The 21,227-nt window shown below is 60.3% G+C and overlaps 1 long non-coding RNA gene across 1 annotated transcript; it reads right to left on the minus strand.

Moving 5' to 3' along the window:
* Nucleotides 1-14,886: 14,886 nt before the first annotated feature.
* LOC138687435 (uncharacterized) lies at nucleotides 14,887-19,229 on the minus strand. The gene is made up of 3 exons (XR_011326616.1): nucleotides 19,001-19,229; nucleotides 15,755-18,436; nucleotides 14,887-15,486 (listed from the first exon to the last, which is right to left on the minus strand). It is a non-coding gene; the product is annotated as an uncharacterized lncRNA (long non-coding RNA).
* Between the last annotated feature and the right edge of the window lie 1,998 nt (nucleotides 19,230-21,227).

The raw sequence follows: 21,227 nt of genomic DNA on the forward strand, positions 1-21,227 counted from the left end.
CCGTGTGCTGCTGGCGACAGGGTCCTGGCCCTGAGCCCTGCTTTAGCTGTGAATAACAGGAGCAAACAAAAACTGGAAGACATTTAGGGACACAGTGGGCTTTCAGCTGTACGCTCGGCTGTGCCGGCCACGTGTCAGTTCTGCTCGCTGCGGCCCGCTGCTCACGGTGCTGCCGGTGCTGCCGCGCAGTGAAAAGCATCCCCGTGGCAAAGCACCCTGCTGGCAGCTCGGGCAGCCGGCACGGGCAGCTCGGCTCGTGCTCAGTGAGCCGAGAGCCCTTCAGGAATTCAATAGCTGCATCCTTCATGGCATTAAGCTCAATTTTTCTCTAAATAAAACTCCAAGGAACGCATGCACGCTTACCTGCAGCATGCTGCTCGGGCTCCGGCAGCTCCCGCCGAGCCCCGGGGTGATGGTAAATGCCGATGTGGGTCAGAAAACCACTGCCGTCCTGGCCATCTGACATTGGCATGGAAATCCTGACGCCCTTCCACATTTCCCGAAATTAAAATGTGCCTCCGCTATAAGTTGTTATCAAAAATAGAAGCATTTTATCTATCTTTAGTACAGAACACAGATTGCACGGAGACATTCAATTTGGAGTCAATTTAAATTTCAATTGTCTGTGAAATCTAAATCAATAGGCTATAGTTCAATGGCGCTTTAATAAAACAGGACATAACAGAGAAATCATTAGGGATTACATATGATAAGAGATTGAAAACAGTGTCTGTGTAATGGTGGAGGAGCCATTAGAGAATTACCTCAAGCATTTGCAAGTAAACCAACAGCCTCCTTCTCCTCCTGAGACTAACAAGAAGACTTAATTGTGCTGCAGCAGCTAAAAATACATCTCTGTCAGCCCTTGGATTGGTACACAATTTACAGGGAAATAAAACCAGGAGGGTGCTCCATGGCTCCTTGGTGCGGGTCAGCCGGCTCCGCTCCCTGGCCACCTCTCATCCCCCGCCGCCGTCCCTCGTACCTCTGCCTGGCTGCACTCTGGGAGCTGCTGTGCACGGGGGTGCGACAGAGCTGCAGCTCCCCTTCACGTCCCCAGCAGTGTCATCACCATCCCTAGTTAAGGGGAAGGTAATTGAGGGTCTGGGCAGCTCTGGACATATAGCCAGGTATTTAGAGGTGGTAACTACCTGCGGTGATATATTGCCCCAGGTTAAACATCCCCCTGATTTATGTGGATTGTGTGACATAGAGCAGCTCCCAAACAGCATTATTTAACTTTTATTTGCATTTAATAATAATTCACTTTTCCTTAGCTCGTTGCAAATTATCACAATCAGACTGAAGATGAGATTGGATTTCATCAGCCTTGGTTTCCCACTCCTCGGTGAAAGAGTCATCTGCATAGAAATGGTGTTCTCAGGGTGAGAGGGGAGGACGGCGATCACTCATCTGCCGTGCGAGCAGTGCCGGCCCTGACCCGGCTGTGCCAGGTCTCCTGGCAAGGTGCAGGAGCGGGAGCAGCTGTCCCGGTACTGCCTGGGTGGGTGGGTGACCCTCAGGGGCATCAGCCGAGGGGCTGGCCGGGGAGAGAGAGCTAATGCTGAGCGCAGGGGAAGGGGCATGGCACAGCTGTGCCGATCCCAGCTGCTGTAAGAGAGGTGGAGGCAGCAAGGGGGGGAGGAAGAGAGGAGATTAGATGAGATGAGATTAGATTGGATTAGATTAGATTGGATTAGATTGGATGGAACTGCACAGCACTGCATCACATTGCACAGCATTGCATCGCATTGCACAGCATTGCATGTTGCCGCATTGCTCAGCACAGCACTGCATTGCATTGCACAGCACCACGCAGCATCAGATGAGGTTGCACGCACTGCACAGGCGGCTGGAGGCGAGACCGGCCCCTGCCCAGGCCGGAGGATCGTGTCCCTGCTGCTGGCAGGGGGATGCTCAAGTGCCGGTCCCCAGGCTGCCACCCTGCTGGGGCTGACCCTCTGTGCGGCTTTGCTGGGCAGTGTCCTCATCGGCAATTAAACTAAAAGTAATTATGATTGCTGCAAATCCCATTTGCACTGGTCCGGGGGGGGGAATCAAGGCAACAGAAGACATTGATGTAATTACAAGAGTTTTGCAAGGTTGTCAGAAAAGCCTCAACAGCCAAACCCAGTGTCCCCAGCCACTGCAGGGGGACACAGCCAGGGCGGAGAGATGTGTGTGTGCAGGTGTGGATGCACAGAGGAATTTGCTAGATGCAAGTTTAACATGGAAGAGCAAGGACTGAACTGACCCGGCAATCTCTGTCCCTCCTGGGCAGTGTGGAGTGGCTGCATGGGCCCAGCACTGCCCGGGGAAGGCACCGAGGCGATGCTCAAGCTGCTGCTGGGGGGCAGAAGCTCTGCAGGGCCAGAGAAGGGCTGGTTTTGCCTATTTGATACCAGCGTGATAGGGAAAAAAATCTAAACCCGAGATTAACAATTTCATAACAAACCAAGCGAAGTTAAGGGCATTTGAAAAATGTTTTTACAACCTTTGGTTAACCTGCAGTAACAGCTGTTTGAGTGCGTATAAATAAGACTATTCTGTAGAGGAGACAGGAAAAATTGGTTTTATTTTAAAGGACACTGTTTGGCTCCCGCGGTGCAGTGGCATCTGAGGAAATATTGTGCAGCGGCAACTGCGCGTCATGTTTAATACTCAGAAATGCAGCCATGGAGAGCAATACATTTGCTGGCTCCTGACAGCTGGAAAGCTGGGGTGTATTTTAAAGCAGCTTCTCTCTCAAAAGGAAAATTTTGAGAGGGATGCAGATGAAAAAAACCCTTCAAAATAGCCAGGATGCCTTCCGGCTGTGAGCCACCTGGCCAGGGGTGCAAGGGTCATGATTCGGGGGTGCTCAGGGGGCACAGAGGAGGCTCGGTGGGGGCTGCCCGGCTCTGCTTTGCCAGCAGTGCTGCAGTCATGTCCCCAGTGCATCCCTCCCTCCCGTGCCTCGGCTCGGGACCAAGGTGCCCCAGCCCTGGGTGCTGCTACCCACCCTCCCGGCACTGCAGGGACAGGGGCTGCCACCTGCCACAAGCCCCAGGAAATACATCCCCTGGAATAACAGCCATAAAATACAAATAATCCCCACTGCCCCTTTTGTTAGAAAAAATCATGGCCTGGCTTGGAACCAGAGACATTCTTTTCTCCACCTGAAAATAAAAGTGTCACACTGCTTGCCACTTCAAACCCTGCCAAGAAAGGACTCGGGAGTCCACTAAAGAGTGAGACTTTAAGCCTTGCCATTAAGAATTACAAGAGATCTGCTGGGCAGTGTGGAAATACAAGAAATACTACAATGCCAGTGCTAAAACCTAATGAGAAATGGAACAAGCTGAGACAGAAGCTTAACAAGAAATACTGGACAAGTCCCCCAAGAAAAACTACAGGCAGCAATGGAGAGGAGCTGCCAGCCGGCTCTGCAGCTGTATTGATCAGGGCCGGAGAAATAAGAGGAGGCCTTTGGAAAGTAGATAAACAGGGAGATATACAGTGGGAGAGGTCCAGAACTGATGAAAACAGGAGAAAATGCAGCTTAAATCAAAGGGCAAATACACAGAAAGAGAAAAGGTAATAGGATTTGTGTTTATGGCTAAGGAGGAGAGTTGTGGGGAGGTGATCAGACACGGTGGTAATTGAAAAGAAATGGAAAATGGAGCTCAGTATAAATATTTTCTTGGGAGAAAGTGGGCTGAAAACTTGAAATGAGCCATTATTAATATCAGTTCTAGCCTAAATCTGGGAAGACTATGTAGGGAGGTGTGAGGGAGGAGGGGTGTGGGCAAGGGACGGGGAGAGAAAGTAAGGGGTTACAGTGCAGAATGGCTTCTACCTGCCCGAGGTAGCCCATCTCCAAGCTGTGCCGGGCGTCAGGCGAGGAAGGTCTCCTCTGCCTGGGCAGAAGGCTGAGTATCCCCCTTCCTCACCTGCTCAAAAGCTGGTGGCAGTGTCCCCCTGCCCCAGCCTGAGGCATGCCCGATCCCTGCCGCCCACCCTGCAGAGAAGCGATGCTGCTGCAGCTCTGGGGGCTCCTCAGCGGAGAGCGGGGCTGCGGTGAGCTCCTGGGGCAGGGACGCCATAGGGCTGGGATGGTGTGGGGCAGGGAGGGTGTGGGGCAGGGCTGCAGGATCCTATGCCCACCCTGGCATGGGAGACGGGCATGCGGCATGGTCCACGACCCTTCTGCCTGTGCAGGGGGATGCTGCTGGCTCTGAGGGCAGCATGGTGTTAACCCCAAAGTCATGGGGGTCCGGGGGTCAGGACCGAGTGGAGGGTCCCTGTCCCTCACAGCCTCAGAGCGAGGGGTCCGGGACATGCGGCATGGCCGTGCGGGGCCGGGGGACCGCGCACTGCCGGCTGCTGTCTGCCTCCACCTCTCAGACTCCAGTGCCATAAAGCAGGGAGCCGATACACAAATTCTCCGCCTCCTGCCTACTAAATCTTGCCCGACTCTGACTTGCTGCAAGACGCACTCACCAGCATGCAGAAAATATGTGCTGGGTGCGGGAATTTGCAGCCGCTTCGCTCGCTCCGTCAGCACCAGGCAGGGGTGGGAGGCTCCCATGCAGGGGGGCCGGGGGGCATGGGGCCGGGGGCTCGGCCTCCTGCGTGTGCACCTTGCACACCCAGGGCCTTTCCCAGGCAAGGGCAGGAGCAGCCAGCTCTGCCCGCTGTCCTGGGGGGGATGAGCTCCACTGCATGGGGAGGGAGCTGGGGCTGGATGTCTGCAGCCCCCCCAGCTGCACTGGGCCTGGATGCGTGCATGGGGCCTTGAGCCCCACGTGGGCTGGGGACCGGAGAGGGTCCGGGTGATGGGGGGCCCACGGCATCCCACCGAGTGCAGCCCATCCATCCATCCCTCTCCCAGAGGGGGACCTTGAGGGGCAGCTTCACAGGGGTCTCTGTACAGGGACGGATGCTTCCCCCCGCCCCGCGCCCCTCGCAGCTCTCCAGCCGCTCCACCGCGGTTGCCATGGCAATGAGAGAGGAAGGTTCCCCTTCACCTCCCGTGATGCTCGGCGCCAGCATTCCTCCGCATGGCCATGGCCGCGCTGCCGGGCCGCTGCTGAAATATTAATCAGAGCTAATTGCCGGGAAGCCACCCCCATCCTCCATGCTGAGCGCAGCAGCTGCCACCACAGCATCATCCTCAGCCCACAGCTCGCCCTCCGTGGCACCGTGCCGTCCCTGGCAGCATAGGGAGTCCTGGTGTCCCCAAACCTGGCCTGGACCCGGGCCAGGCATCCCTGCAGTGGCAGAGCATCATCGGGCTGGTCCCCCGCTCCTCCTAAATGCCGCCAAACCTCCTCACACCGCACTGCCGGAAAGCCGATATATTTCCCACATCTAAAAAAAGTAATTAAATGTAAAGGTCGTCCTTATTTATTCTTTTATTACACAAGCCCCGAGCTATCAAATAGTCTAATTAAGTCTCAGAAGCATTTAATGAAGGCTCAGGGCTGAAGGCAGAGGCGGGGTGGGGAGCGGCATGAGGCAGCTCCGGGGCTGGGCAGATGCTGTGGAGATGCTTCCGAGGGCAAGGGGAGAGTGGGACCCCGCAGCCCCACAGCTCTTCCTAGCCGGGAGTTTGGTGGCTGCTGCTGCTGAGAAAGAAACTCACGTTTTATCAGGTGGCAGATTTGGGAAAAGCAAAGCAGAGGCAGCAGGCAGTGGGTGGGCTCCCAAGCAAACAGCACATCAGTTCAAACAACCGTTTGCGGTGCAAAGACACCCACCTACACCGACGGGGCTGCCCCGGTGACGGCACTGGGGGGGGTGCACCCTTGGCACTGCAGCCACGCTGCCGGGCAGGGATGGGGCAGCAGCAGCGCTGCAGCCTGATGCACTACCCACGCAAGAGCGCGATATTCGCAGGGGAAGAATTTTTTTTAATAGGGCCCCATGGAGACATCAGAGCAATTTCCAAGGAGGTTTGAAGCCACCGGGAAGCTTATTAGATCCGTTCTGCAGAGTTAATTTGATGTTGGTAATCAGTGAGCAAGTTAAGCAGTTAAGGAGATGGTGGCTGCTGAATGGTTTGGCTGTTTAGCCTGCTTGTAAGCAGTGGTTACTAATGAGTGGTTCATGAATATGAATGAGAGATGATTACAGTGTGGAAAGGGCAGTCAGCAAACCATAAACTTAATTTTAATCTTTTTATTATCAAAGTCACGTTATTAATAATAGACTTTACATTAAGACCAAGCTTCATCAGCCAATTACGGCACTCCCTTGCATCCCCCAGCAGCGCTCAGCACCAGGCTCCACAGGGGACCGAGGACGGGACCTGCCACGCTGCGATGTGCCCATTACCGGGGCATCTGGTCTCTTCCACCAGCATAAGCTGGACAACAGGCAACCGTCACCCGCCCCCCCCTCCCCCGGGCTGATGCTTGTAGAGTGGTACAAGGAGCCAGACACTGAGATCATCCCATCCCTTTCCTCCCCCATGGACCATGGCAGCCCTGTCCCACCAGCCACGAGCATCCTGGTCACTGCCTCCACGAGGGTGGCACGTTGCAACTGAACACTGTCTTTTGCTCCCCATAAAAGGACGGTCCTATTGTTTCCGTGTCTAATTAATTGTAATTATTTTCTTATGGCACTATCGATACAGGCTGCTTGTGTAATGAGGCAGCAGTTCCTGTGTGAAATGCTGAAGCAAGGAATGTAGAACATGTTAAAAAATATTAATCTACAAATGAAAATGATTTTAATTGGATTCTGCCTTTGGGGTCGGGTCACTGTTACATTTTCAATCAGAGTTGTCCAGTCAGCAAAGCGACTGCACAGCTCTTTCAAATGGAAACGGCGAGTGGCTTGCAGAGGTTAATAGGAATGTTGGAAAATAAATAGGTTATTGATTGATAATAACAATAAGCTGACTCCAGTCCTACCTTGGTGACCTTCCCTCACCCAACTTAGAGAAAACTCAGTTAGCATCTAATTATGGATCGCCTTACAATCCCATGTATTAATGAGAGCGCACGGCAGCGCGGGCCAGGAGCCCACTCTCGGCAGAGGGGAGAGCCTGAGCGTGGCCGGCCGGAGCATCCGTGGCTGCTCCCAAATGCACCGTGCCCCAGGGAGACGTCGCAGGGAACCCCACAGCAGGGCGGACTGAGCCTGTTCACCAGAAACCGCCCCGAGCCCTTCCCCAGCCCTCCCCGCTGCTCCGCTGCTGCCAGGGCCGCCCAAATCTGCTGGGCTGGTGGGAACTGGGTTCTTGTCGGCTGGGCTTCTCACTCGGGAGTAGCCAGGCTGATCTATCACCAGCACTGATCACCCGGCTGGGCGACCAAGAGGTTTGCCTTTATAAAGCATCCCTGCCTGCCAGGAAGGCGAGACTCCAGAAGGTGCCATGGGGTGATGCTCGCCTGGCTGGGGTTGCTGCCAGCACAACCGCCCTGTGCTTTGCTGCAGGGTGGGTTAAATATTTATCCTGGTGCCCGACCAAGTCACAGCCACTGCCTTGCTCTGCAAAGGTGGAAGAAGAAAGGATGGTGGCTTTGCACGCGCGGAAGTTTGTAACTGATATTTTAATTGCTTCAAGATGTGCCAGGATCTCCTGTCTTAAGCTTCAGCTTTACTCATTATTCCACACATGGCTTTCAGCTCTGTTTGCTGCAAGATATGAAATAGTCATAACCATCTGGGAAACAAGTGGATTCCAGCCAGTTAGCATGGGTCTCATGGAAAGAGGCTCTTCCTTGCCTGGAGGCGAGCAGCCATGCCAACCGCCCGGGGGCCGCAAGGCACCCACTTAAACCCTCCCCACAGGGAGATGCCATCGCTGCCTGCACAGTGCTGCCTGCACGGCGGGTGTGCGACCGCGGGGTGATGTCTGCGGCTAACAACAGTTTTTCCATTTAAGATGCATTGGCCTTTCTCTGCTTTCCCCTGGTTTCCAGGGGTATTTCAGTGCTGACCCTCCCAGGACAGCAGGCAGGGTGACCTGGCAGTCCCAGGCACCGCCCTCGGCAGTGCCCGGCTCCTGGCAGTGCACGGGTCTCTGCAGGGTTCACTCCGAAATGGGGCTTGGCGACGCAGAAGGCAGGGCATTAGCTGATGCAGATGTGTTTCCCCAGCTGGCACCACCACAGCCCTGGGTGTAAACACCATTAAAAGGCACCCAGAAAGTTCCTGAAACAGGTTTCAATTTGCACTGTCCATCTTTTTATCATTTTCAGAATATTAACTCGGTGGAGCTTCAGTTGTGGGAATGAAAAGTGGCCAGAAATAAATTAAACCAGGAGAGAAGCACAGTTTGGGACTTCATGATTTCAATTAGTATTACTTCCACCTTCCTAATGAGGTTAGGTCAAGAAGCCACGTGTGCAGCCACATTTCAGTCCACACCACAACACTCGGGCCACAGTCGTCGTTCCCCGCTGTCCCTGTGAGGTGCTGGGGATGGCAAACATGCGATCCTTCCCAGGATCAAGCTCCAAGACCTGGCGAAAAACCTCACCAAGGGTCAGCGCGAAGGGTGCATTGCACAACTACAGCCCTGGCACGGCCAGATGCCTCCAGCGCCCACAGGGTGAGCACTGCTCCAATTGGCCTCCCAGAGTGAAGGCAGGGAGGGGAAAAATGGAAAATTAGTGGGGGTTTTTTTAATGTCATTTTTGCAGATCTGGGAGCAGAGACACTAAACGGCCCCACGCAGCACAGTGCAGCTGGGACTCGGACAGAGCTGTGGGCACCAGGCCGTTTCATAGCTCCTGAGCTACATCCACACCCAGCGAGCATCCCATGACCCCCCCAGGCTCTCTGTGCACCCGCTCAGGAGATCGGTACCAGTGCAGGGGAAGCCAGGCAGTGTGAGAGCCAGGGGAAGGAGGAGAGACCTGGGAGCGGGGGCATTTGCTGGGGCTGAGCCTCCCCCATGGCAGCAGCAGCCTCCCGCACACTCGAGGCTCTGGACACCACTGTTTTGCCGTGTGCTGCCCCAGGACCGTCTCACTGGGCTGGCACGCCGCCTACCTCCCCAGGTCCCTCGGCAGCTCCATGGCCAGCACTGGGGCGTTTGGGAAAATGGGTGGTGCTCGGGGCTTTCACAGTCCTGCTGGCAAAGCCCTTCCCACAGGGATCCTCCGTGGCTCCCCCCCTGCAGTGGCAGAGGCGCCCGCGCCACTCACAGAAATGCCACGTATCAATTTCACAGAATCGCTTCACAATTTGATGCAAATAAACAACGTTTCTCTTGCTTGTACACATTTTCTGTCAACATGTGTTTGAGAGACTTCCTGTGACATGTCAAAATGCTGCTTACTGGGGGAAAATAAACACGGCAGTTTGGCTGCTGCCTTCCCTCATCGCCGGGAATGGCCAGGCAGGGGCTGGAGCTGGGGCTCCCCTCCCTGCAGCCACGGCACCCCGTGGCTGTCCAGCCTCCCGCCCAGGAGAAGGCCAGGCAAGCGCCGCGTCCCTGCTCTGCGTGACCGTCGTGCCCCGAGCTGGAGCTGCCACCCTGCCCAAAAAGGCCTGCTCCGCAGCTGGGGCGTCTGTGCTTCACCCCGGCCGATGCAAGATGCCAGCTGCCCCTCCGCCAGCTCCGGCAGGTCCCTCCCGTACTCCTCTGCCCGCTCCAGGGTCTGGGCTGAGCCTGACCCCTCTGGGAGCAAGGCAGGAACACGCACAGGGCCCAGCGCTGCCGCTCACGCAGCCCTTGCTGCAGACGTGGATTTGGGCTCCCCACGCTCCCCTACCCCCACTTCCCCGTGCCGGGCAGGAGCCTGCAGGAGCTGCCGGCGGCTGTGGGGCAGCCGGGGTGCCGGATGTCAGTCCCTTCCCGGGGGGGCCGGGGCGCTCTGCAGCACCCAGGCGGCAGCGGCACATCTCCGCCCGGGGCTGCCCCGGGGCGGGGCGGACCGGTCGGTCCCTCTGCCCTCGCTCCTGCCCCCGTGCCGGGCTGCGGGCAGGGCTGCGGGCAGGGCACGGCCGAGTGACGGGCAGGGCTGCGGGCAGGGCTTTCCTGGAGCACGAGCTCCACCTGCCGCCGCCCTCCCGGGCCGGGCCGGGCCGGGCCGGTACCGGCGGGTGCCCAGCGCCCCACGGGCAGGGCCGGCAGCACCCCGCGCCCCGGGCCGACCCCCCTCCCTCCCCGTGTCCCTGCGGCCCCCGGCGGCTGCCCGCCCCGGCCCCGCGCTGCCCGCCGCTCCCCTCCGCTCCGCCGCGGGGTGAACGCAGGTTGGGGGCTGTGCCCGCACCCGGCGCCCCACGGCGCGCTGCCTGGGCGAGCTGCCTGCCCTGCCTGCGCTGGGTGCTGTCACTTCCCCGCTGCGGGGCCATCCCCCGGCAGTGCCCGGGGAGGTGACACCCCTCCTGCGCCCTCCCTGCCCCGGCTGCCGCGGGACGAAGCCCCTTCCCCCGCCCCCGCGCCTGGCACCCAGGGACCGTGGCAGTTCGTTCTGTCCCTCTCCTGCCCCGACACCTCGTCGGGTGGCCCTGGCCGCTCAGCGGGATGCCGAGATGGCCGCGGGGAGAACAGCCTGGCCCGGCTCCCACGCACCCCACGCTGTGCCCCGTGGTATGGTGCACACGGGAGCTGGGGCACCCCCAGACCATCCTCAGCCCGCTCCCCCAGCACCCACACCCACAAAGACACCAGACTGCAGGCTGTTTGCACACTTGCCATGTTCACAGCAGACGTTACAGGCAGTAGGGACATCCTCGGGGCCGTGGGGACCCCCGGGACTCCCGCTCGCACCACTGAGGCAGCCCCAGGACCCCCCTTCCCCAGAGCATCCTCGCCCCGTGCCAGCGCTCAGCCCCGCTCCGGCACCCAGCCCCACCGCGGCCGTGCCCGCTCCCACCACGCTGGGCGTGGGGTGGCACCAGGGTCCCAGCAGAGCAGGGGCAGCCCTGGCCAGCTTGGGCTGGCGTGCCCTGGGCAGGTCGGTGCACCCCAGGGCTAGGCGCCATCCCCGGATCTCTGCCCACATCGCTGCTGGCGTGACCTGGCCCCACGCCTGCCATCGCTGCAGCTGGTAAAGGGGGAATCTGCACATCAGGGCACCGCTTACGCTGCCACCTCCCCTCTTCAGACAGCTTGGGCCGCACCAGCGAAGGGGGACAGACAGACTGACTGACTCCTCTCCTAGCCGAGGCAAATGGGGAGCTGGGGCAGGGAGCCCTGAGGTGCTGGGGCAGAGCAAAGGACCAACCTGGCTTTGTGAAGTCTCTCTCACCCGCACCCTCCCAGCCCCTCTCTGTTCAGGAGTGGTCATTCTGCAGGGGGGCAGCAGCCACCCAGTGGGCACTGGTGGCCTGTCCCCACCGAGGGGTCCGTGAGCAGCACTTGCTGCTTCTGCAGGGTCACATTTGCCCAGTGCATCCTCTGGGCCATCTGGGTGATTGGTGGTCCCATCGCTCCCCTCAGTGACCAGCCTGGGAAGGTCCCCCTGGGCGTGGGGCTGGCTGGAAGGCTGCTCTGGAGCTGAAAGGGGGATCTGTGGGGGTAGGGAGGGCAGTCCCTCGCAATGCGTGGGCTCTGACAACCCCACCTCAATGCTCATGTCACTCCTGACCTGTGCAGGAGCCCTGAACCTGCCAGACCCCAGCTTGCCCTCCTGCCCCTGTTCCTCTCCTCATGCCTCTGCTCCACCCTCTGTCCCCAGCCCGCAGCAGCACCCTGCCTGCCCTTTCAATCAAACATAGGAACATCAGCCCAAAAATCCCCCTGGTCCCAGCTGTGCAGAGGAAAGGGAGGCTTGTGGTTAGTGGGTTAAGGTGGAGGTTGGGCAGCCATGGAGCTGGATGGGGAGGGGAGCCCCATCAGCGTGAGAGCCCAGCAAGACCCCCCAGCTGAAGGACCAGGCTGTGGTCAGTGCAGAGAGGGGATGCCAAAGGAAGGCGGGTAGCATCACGGGATGAACCTCGCCACCCAGGGAACCCTGCTCCAGCGTTGCCTTCCAACAGCAGGCAGGAGAGCTGCTGTCGGGCGACACTGAAGCCGGCCAGCGACATTGAGTTATCTGGGGAGGTCCTCGCCAAGGGCTTAGTGAACACAAGCCAAAGCCAAGAGAGAGCAGCCAGAGCTGGATGTTCTCCGGATCTGTATACCCCCTGGACAGAGCTGCCCTGACCCTTGGTTGAGGCAGCTGCCCCACTGCTGTGTGCCCCCAGCAGCCATGGTCTGGGATGTCCTCATGAACCAGCCCTGTCCCGGCCAGCAGCACAGGGTCACCGTCCTCTCCTGGTGCGCAGGGCTTCTTTCTGCCCCGCTGGTCACCACAGCACTGCTGCCGGTACAGCCAGCACCTACTGCTGACAGTGTCTTACCACAGATCACTAGCCTGCGTGCCAAATCCATACAGATGGGCCAGATGCCGGAGCCTTAACCCCGGCAGAATCCCTGTAGAGGCTGGGGATGTTTGTCTGACTGACAGATGGACAGAAAGCAAAGCACAGGCTGTGGCCCCGTCACAGACTGACAGTGCCCTGGCTCTGCCAGGCAGCTGGCAGCAGAGCCACCCTCCACGCCCGCTGCCCGCTCCTGCCCGTTCAGCTCGTGTCCGGGGGGGGGACCCTGCAAGTACCAACCCAGCGGTTAGACGCAGCCCTTGGCGCCGTGCGGTTAGTCAGGACCACGCTGCCGGCAACAGCTTCCACATGCATCAGGGTCACAAGATAAACTGTGGAGAGACAAAGGGAGTGAAGAGAGGAGCCCGGGAGAGCCCTGAAGCTGCCCGGTGCCCACGTGCTGATGCAGGGAGCAGCACAAGACCATTCCCCATGACGGGTGAACTGAGGCCCCAGAATAGCCCTGAGATTGGACTCCAGTGGGGCTCATGGCAATAGCATCACTTTTTGGCTGAATCTCTCTGCAAACTGGGTTTGCTGGACCTTTATGGCCATTACCGATTGTTATTAACAGTTTCTGCATTGTCCTGTTTCCACTCAGCCTCTTTTCCTCATTTAGCCACATGAGATTTCTTGGAAAAGAGAAGGCCAATAGGGAAATTTTCAAAGCCCCCCCAGCCTGAGCATCTTCCTTTCCATCACACCGAATGGGAGACAAAGATGCTCAGCAGCACTGAAAATGGGGCTGCTGCAGGTTAATAACCAAGAGTCCCGAAGGAGGCCACTGTTCATTTGTCATGGCGAATAGCATCCAAGAGTTAAAGTGCAAAGACTATTTGTTAGTAGCAATAGAGAAACAAGTCAGGTACGATTAGTACAGGCAGTTAGTAACAGAAGCATGGCACAATCGGTCTGACTTAGAGGACATACATACTGGAAGAGAAATGAAGAGAAAAGCAGCAACGGTTAGTTTGTTTAATTCAGTTCAGGAATGTGTTAGTAACAGAGATCTACTGGCTTAAAAAGGAACTGAAAAGCTTCTGCTGATAAAACCGTTTTAGGCTCCTAGTCAGCAACAGACTCCACAGGCAGACCCGGGCACAGCGTGCGGGGAGAAACCCTCTCCTCGTGCCGGCGAGGGCTGCCTGTGCGGGGCAGGGGCTCCCGGCCACTTCTCCTGCCCGCTGCAGGGGCTTGGGCTGCCCGGCCCTGCCTGTGCAGCCTGTCACCGACGCAGCAACACCCGCCACTTACAAACGTACTTACCCAGCTTTTCCGTTCCCCTTTAAAGACAGCGCTGGCTCTCGGCGGTTAGTGGGAGGCGAGACAAGGCCGGTTAGTAGGGCATGCGCTGGAGCCGGTTAGTGGGTTAGTCCATTCACCAGGGGCTTCGGCAGCCCTCGGCACCCCTCGCCGAGGGGGTGGCAGGGGTTCCGGTGGGTTAGTAGGTTAATATCGGAGCACAGCGGCAGCATGCAGAGCCGGTCCCCATTAGCCCCCCCCCGGCTAGCCGGCGGAGGAGCGCTTTCCTGGGGATGGGTCTGCTTGGTTCTTGCAGAAGCAGCGGGGCTCCGGCTCAGGAGAGCAGGAGGCACTTTTGGGCTTTGCCACTGGATTGAATTTGGGAAGTTGTTAGTGGAAGGTTTAGCCTGCGTAATGTAACCTGCTTTCTGAATTAAATGCTTTGCAGGGATCTGCCCCATCACCCGCGCTGGTGAGGTACAAAACACCCCAAGCAGTGTGTGCCCCCACGCAACACATGTTTCCCAGCCCCGGTACCGGTGAAGATGAGAGATGGGCTGCAGGAAGAGAGAATCCCAGCAGTGCCGGACTGTGACATGGCATTGCAAGGCTCCGGGTTAAGGATGCTAAAGGGGCTGGAAGAAGCAGAGAGAGGGAAGGGGTGAAAGCATCGCTGGCGGTGCCTGGGGCAAGGCTATGGGCAGCTCTGCAAGAGCAGGGCTTCTGCCGAGACGGCGAGAGCTGCTCTGCGTCTCCACCAAGCTCCCACTGCCTGTGGAGGGGGGAGGAGGTCCAGCAGGGAAAACCACAAACAGGGGCAGAGGAAAGGTGCCCAATAGCTTATCCCCTCCCCATCAGAAACTGCCTCTCCGCAGGTCTGCCTGCAGGAGTGGGCAGCTGAGGAGTGATGATTGCAAGGGGCGGCAGGAGCAGCAGCTCTGAACCGTGCCCTGAGAAATAAGGCTAGGAAGGGGCACCCAGGGCACCCTCTGCCCTGTGCTCCTCTGGGTCACCTCCTCCTGCAGCACTGGGTCCCTCTGGTCTCCACAAGGATGCTTCTCCATTTTGAACTTCAAGGGGCTGTAATGCCTGCCACAAGCCTGCCATGAGCTGTGTCTGCCCTCAGCACCCACCCCGCTGCACGCCCAGCCCTCCCGCCTGCTCGGGGGACACTCGCTGGGGCAGACAGCAGGACGATGGTCGCACCCACTTATGGAGCCACTGTTGGCCCTGCACGGCCCCATGGGGGCCATGCCACAGGTGCCTCGGGAGGAGGATGTGCTGCCTGTGTCCCTTCCCATGCTCCAGGCTGCTCCACAAACCAGGAAAGCAGAGTAGAGGGTCCTGCTGGGTGCAGGGCACTTTCAGACCAGAAAGCACTGGGACTTTGCTGACAGGCAGAGGGACAGGTAGGATCAGTGGAGACAACCAGGGTCCCTCTGGACTCTGGCCATCACGTCTCCTTGAAGAGCTGGCACAGCTCCACTCCCATCCCTTTCCCCTTTCCCTTCCTTTTCCCCTTCCCCTTCTCCCTCCTCCTACATTGCATTCAGTGAAGGGAACAGGTTTCATCCTGCCCATGCCCTGCCCATTGCTGGGGAGGGCACACGGGGAGACCCATGTGCCGGGTCTGGCTGGGATGGAGTGGCAGGAGGGAAGGGGACCCCAGCACCTTGCAGGAAAACCACATGCACACGCAGACCCGTGTCCTCAGATGTCACCACCGCGGTCTCTTCGGCCGTGTCCCCTGGGGGTGGCTGGCCTTGCGGCTCCGGCCCATGGCAGCTGGCACTGGGTTGCTCTGCTGGGGCTGGCCCGGCTCTGGCATCCGTGCATGGGCAGCGATGGCAGCTCCCTGAGCCCCGGCTCCCCTCTGGGCACAGCCGGTCTGGATGGGCAGGAGCTGGGGCTGTGCCCCTGGGGCTGGTGGCACTGGGAAGCAGAGATGCTGTGAGACCCCGGGCAGCGCGGCAGCTGCCCCCTCCCCACTGCTGGGCATGCGTGGGGGACACATCCTCTGATGCAGGTGGCCCTGGGGATGGTGTGACCCCATGGACCCAGCCAGAGCCCGGGGAGAGCCCGTGAGGGGATGGGACCCCAGGGATGAAGGCTGGCTCCTGGCTGCCCAGAGCCCTCCTGGGTCACGAGGGGTGGGGCCAGCATGGGGCTGGCACTGTCCATGTCCCCTTGGGGGTCCTACCTGTGGTCACCAGCTATGCGAGTCCCGTGCAATGTCCCCCCGTCCTGTCTGGCTGCTCCGCCGTGGAGGCCACGCAGGGGACTGTGTGTGAACAGACCTCAGGTCAGTCATTAGCAGCTGCAAAAGAAAGCAACCAACGCAGCAAGGGAGAGCAATGCGGCACCATCGTCCCCAGGCAGAGCCAAGCTGAGCCGAGCCGGTGGGGGATGCATCGTGCTACAGGGAGCCTGGCAGGATGGCCAGGCAGGGCAGGGCAGGGCAGGCAGGAATGCAGGCAGAGCCTCCCTCCACGCCCCTGCCCTGGAACCTGCGCCTCCCCATCCCTGCAGGTTTAAAGCCCTGAGGCAGCAGCCTCTGCTTGGAACCCCACCGCTGCTGGCACTGCTCCTGGTGCCCGCAGGGTGGCTGGGCACTGCCCAAAGCTGGGGGCAAAGGAAGGGGCCAGATCCTGTGGGATAGGGATGTAAGAGCTCTGCAGGGGGACATGCCGTGCCAGTGGCTGACCCTGCCCCGCACAGCTTTCCCTTCCTGTGTGCTGGGCTGCCCCGGGGAGCGGGGACCAGCCCAGGTGTCTTCCCAGCTCAGGCAAACTAACACCCCTGTCCTGGCACTGCCTTAGGGCAGCATGGCAATGCCCAGCTGCCTCCTGCAGCAGGTGAGCCCTGCAGGTGCCCTCCCAAAGCCAGCGCTGCCCCTTGGCGCCTGGATGCTCACAGCAGCTCCTGCAGCTTGCAGGCAGCTGGTGCTGGGCTCTGCTGCAGGCAGCAGAAGGGCAGAGGCAGGCAGGGCAGAGGCGGAGAACTCCAGCCCGTGGTCCCCATGGGAACTTGCGGTTGCTCCCTACGTGGGTCTGCTTGGCTGCCCGCCGCTTGCTCAGGGTCACCCCCTACCCAAGGAAATGCCACCTCTCCCCACAGTGCCTGTCCCCTTGCAGAGCCTTGGCGGGGAGCCAGACACGCCACCGGGCATGGGGGCCACCGGGAAGGACCACACCAGAAATGCTGGCAATGCCCCAAACTGTCTGTCCCTGTCTGCTGCTGCAACTCCCTGCACCAGGGTCAGGGACTGCCTGCCACTGCCACTGCCGCCTCTGCCACTGCCTCTGCTTCTGCCACTGCCTCTGCCACTGCCCTGCAGTTAAACTGTGTCACTTGGATCCTGCATTTGCCACAGGTGCTGGCTGTAGCGGAGCAGCCAGCGGTCACAGCCGCGCCGTGGTGGGTGCTGCTCCACATCTGCAGGGATGTGGGTGCACGCAGCCGGCGCCAGCAGCTAGCCTGTGCCCGCAGCCAGCCTGCGCTGCCTGCCCTCCTCCTGCCCTGCCCGTGTGGAAAAGCCACAATGGCAGCAGGTCCCCGGGGAGCTGGGCCGTGATGACTCTGCAGTTCAGCTGCGGAGCTGCTATATTGCTTCCTGTGGTTCATTGTCACCCCATGTTGCAGGCGCTGCCTGCAGGACAGTCCCTCCCACGGAGACAGCACGTCCAGGCAGCATTTGCAAACCAGCTGCCATGGGGCTGGGCTCAGGCTCGGCAGGGGGGGTGGGCAGTGTCAGGCACCACAGATGCCATCGAGCATCTGGCAAATGGATTCCCTGCCTGGATCCGAGCAGGAGGTGCCTGTGGTGGGGCAGGGGGGACGTGCCTGCATGGGGTGACCGCTGCTGGATGGCCTCTCTCGCCCAGCGATGACGCACATCCCAGGAGGCAGCGGGGAGAAAAACAGTTTTGTGCAGGCAGCACTTAACCAAACGCTCATCTTGTGCATGGCGAGCGGCAATTGCCAGCTGTGAGCTCGAGCTGCCCCTGCCACACAGGGTTGGTGGCATGTATGGTGCCCCCAGGGCTGACCACCCAGGAGCACCCGAGTTAAACAGGGGCTAAAAACCCCCTCGAGTGAGGAGGAGGATGGAGGGGAGCACAATCTCCGCTGCAGGCAGGAGCAGGGAGGTGAGGCAGCAGGTGAGCTGCCCGCGCACAGCAGGCACACCATCGCCGCAAGCTGCCCGTGTGCTCCTGCCGCGCCACAGGCGCAGTGCTGGCCGTTCTGCTGCTCATGCCCAGAGATGCAATCTCTGAGATGCAGCATCTGGGCACCCCCAACCCCTCGGCTCCCGGCAGGGGGGCCCATGCCCCCCTGCCCTGGCCCTGCCAGCACTGCCCATCCCTCACTGCCACCCAGCAGAGCCCAGGCTCCAGCACAGCCCAGGCTCTGGTGCTGCGGCAGCAGTGCCGGCGCTGCCTCCCTTTGTCTGCAGCTCTCAGGGCTGGGCAGCCTGGGCAGCCCTGGGAGAAGGTGGGAGGAGAAAGTCTCCCTGCAAGCCCAGGAACGACTGAAAATCTGATGATTTCTGGGCTCCTCCTGGCTCCCCGAGGCAGGATGTACTCGCACACAAAACAGGCGGTGAGACAATGAGGGAGAGAAAATGGCTCCCCAAAAGGAGCCCGAGTAGCATCTGTCAGTTTAACTCTTTGCAGGGGAAGGGGTGTGCTGAAGCGCCCTGGAGGGGTGCTGACCCCAGCCTCTCCTCTAATCCCCTACCTAAAATCACCAGGTTTAGGAGAAAATGGTGGTTTCAAGACAAAGAAGTAAACCAGCATTTTGGCTAGATTGCCTTCCAGGAGCATTGAAAATCAGGCAAGAATCCATTTACCTGTCTCGAGCCCTATTCTTGATGAGGTTTCTGAAAAAAAAATACAAACAAGTGGTGCATCAGTTAATATTAATTTTGGTACAGGGGCTGCAGACGGTGCCCAGCGGGAGCCAGGCTGCCCAGGTGCCGCTGGCCAGACCGGGCATCGCCTGCCAGGCCGGGTGTGTGGCCGGGAGCACGCTGCGGATGCGCTGCTGCTCCTGCCCCTAACAAAGGCAGGGGGGCCCAGGCCGCCCCCGGCCTGGAACCCCTTGGGAGGAGTTGGTGGCTCCTGCCATGGCGCATGGGTTCGCGTGGGAATTATTTATAGCGGGGGAATAAGAATATATTGGGGGGTCGGGGGGGCATTATTTTTTTGGAGACCGAGCGGCCGGAGCAGCCATGCCGGGCGGCCCCGCAGCCTCCCGGGAGCGATGCCCGCAGGACCAGCCGTGTCCCGGGGCGGCATCTCTGCCCGTCCCGGCCGTCCCTCAGGCCCCGAGGCTGGGGGGGCTCCTCCTGGCGCCCCCGCGCCCCCAGACCCCACCAGCGCCCGGAGAGGAGCCACATTCCCAGCCGGGAAAGAGCAGAGAGAAACGTTAAGGGTGGCTTTACCTGCTTTCCAGGGGAGGGTGGGCTCGGGGACCGCCGGGCTCCGCACGCTCCTGGCCGCCGTGCAGCTTCTTTGTGCTGGAGCTTTCCAGAGAGCATCCCTGAGCAAGATATTGCCATGCAAACTCCTCCTCCCCGCAGCCCCCGCCGGGCCCGCCCGGCCCTACCTACGGCTCAGGAGGATGCTGCAACTGCCATTAAATTTTAATGCTGGAAACGCGGCCGAGTCACCTTCCCTCCCCCCTTCCCTGCATCCCGCCTGCCCGCCGCCCCTCACCGCACCCTGCTGCGGCAGCCCCCGGGGACACCCACCCCTCTGCAGCCCCCGGGGACGCCCACCCCTCTGCAGCCCCCGCCGCCGAGGCCACCGTCCCCGTCCCCACCTCCCCGCCAGGACACCGTGGTGGCACGGGCTCCCCACAGCCATTTGGGGTGCGTGGGCACCCCGTACCCATGGGGATGGCACAGGGGATGTGGGGTCAGGGACACAGGGCAGGGGATGCTGGGCAGGCAGCGCTTGTGGGGAAACCACTCGGGGACATGGTGCACAGGATCCGGCCGTGCTGGGTGGGATGGCAGAAAGACCAGCTCAGCCTGGGGGGGACATGTCCGTGGCCACTGTGCCAGCGCACAGGGGGACCGGGAGCACTGCCGCCCTGCCCGGCCATGCCCAGCAGGGCAGACCCCCAGCCCAGGGGCCGGCGGGCTGCTGGGGGGGCCCTCTGCAGCGTTTTGCAGCTGCTGGGCTCTTGCATTGTTCTCCAGGTCCTGGATGGGTCCCTGGGGAGCCCACTGGTCCCAGTGCCAGCTGCCCACCATGCCTGGCTGTGTGCTGGCCCCACTCCTGGCCCCCTGTGTCCCCCCGGGGTTCTGGGGCTGGGCAGGGGCAGGGTGGGCTGGCCAGGACGGGGGTCCCTGCCAGATGCGGCCATGGTGGGGCCGGGAAGTTCTGATCCTCCAGGTCTCGCTGACTGGTGGCCCCAGATGGGTTTGCCCTGGGGCAGCAGGAGGGTTTCACTCAGCCCATCCCAAAACTTTTTGTTTCTACTTCTGTTCTGCATTTTTAATTATGATTTCCTGAGGAGAGAATCCCTTCCTGGAGAGCACTGTCTCTGACGGTGGTCCTTCTGCTGCAAATGTCAGGGATGGGACATTTTCATCACGTCAAACCTTTTCTCCAGAGCTCTTCTGAAATGAGAAATCTTTCCAAACCAGTCTTTCCCTGTCACATTTTCAGCTTCAGCTAACCGCCGCTTTCTCATGAGCTGAGGAAGATGGTTTATCAGCAGCCCCCGACGGCTTCTCTCTGCCCCAGGTTTCCTGCAGCGACAGCCCAGGGCCAGGCAGGCAGGAGCAGGCCCTGCCTGTTCCCACTGCACTGCTGGGGCAAACGTGGAGCTGCAAGCCCGCGGTGTCACCTTGCTGCTCCAGGGCCAGCGGAAGGCTTGGCCTGGTCCTCTGCACCGCTGCAGGCAGAGGGGCTTGCCTGCCTCTGCCCTGGGCTGCCCGCTCTGCTCTGGGCATGGGAGGTGCTGCGAGGCTGGCAGGTGCTGCAAGCCAGCGTGGGTGCAGGGATGTCTGTGTGGGTACAGGCGTGTGCAGGGGTGTGCATGAGTGCAGAGATGGGTGCAGGGGTGTGCACGGGTGTGGGGACGGGCGCACAGCGTGCAGCTGCAGCTTGCTGGATCCTGCAGCTCCTTCCAGCTCCCGAGCAAGGCTGAGGCTCAGCAATGGCTGCACTGTGTCCTCCTCAGCCTTGCTGGAGCTGCAGCGCAGTCCCTGGCAGGTGCTGGCAGAGCGGATGGAGTCTGCAGGGCGGCGGGGATGTGTGGTTGCTGCAAAGCCCCTGAGCCAGCAGCTGGGCTGGCGCAGGGACAGGACAGACACGGTCCTCGCTGGCAGGATGCGCAGCGCTGTGCAAGGGCTGCACTGCTGCTCCCGCTGGCTCAGTGCCCAGCTCCTCACCCCTGTGCTGGGCCTGACCACTGTGCCCTGGCCCTTGGCCCCGCAGCTCCTCAGGGGGCTGGCAGCGGGGCTGAGGGCAGGCCATCGCGCCGCATTGCAGGTCCGTATGTGAGCCGAGCAGGGGCTTCGCCTGCCTGTGACGGGGACATGTGGATGCCTGTGCTGGCTGCAGGGGCAGAAGAGGACGGTCGTTCGCCCCCACCCCATCCTTGCCCCTGCAGAGCCCCCGTGCCAGGCACGGCATCGCTCCAGGCACAGCCCCATG

This window comes from Haliaeetus albicilla, chromosome 10, assembly GCF_947461875.1.
Source record: "Haliaeetus albicilla chromosome 10, bHalAlb1.1, whole genome shotgun sequence".
Lineage (NCBI taxonomy): Eukaryota > Metazoa > Chordata > Aves > Accipitriformes > Accipitridae > Haliaeetus > Haliaeetus albicilla.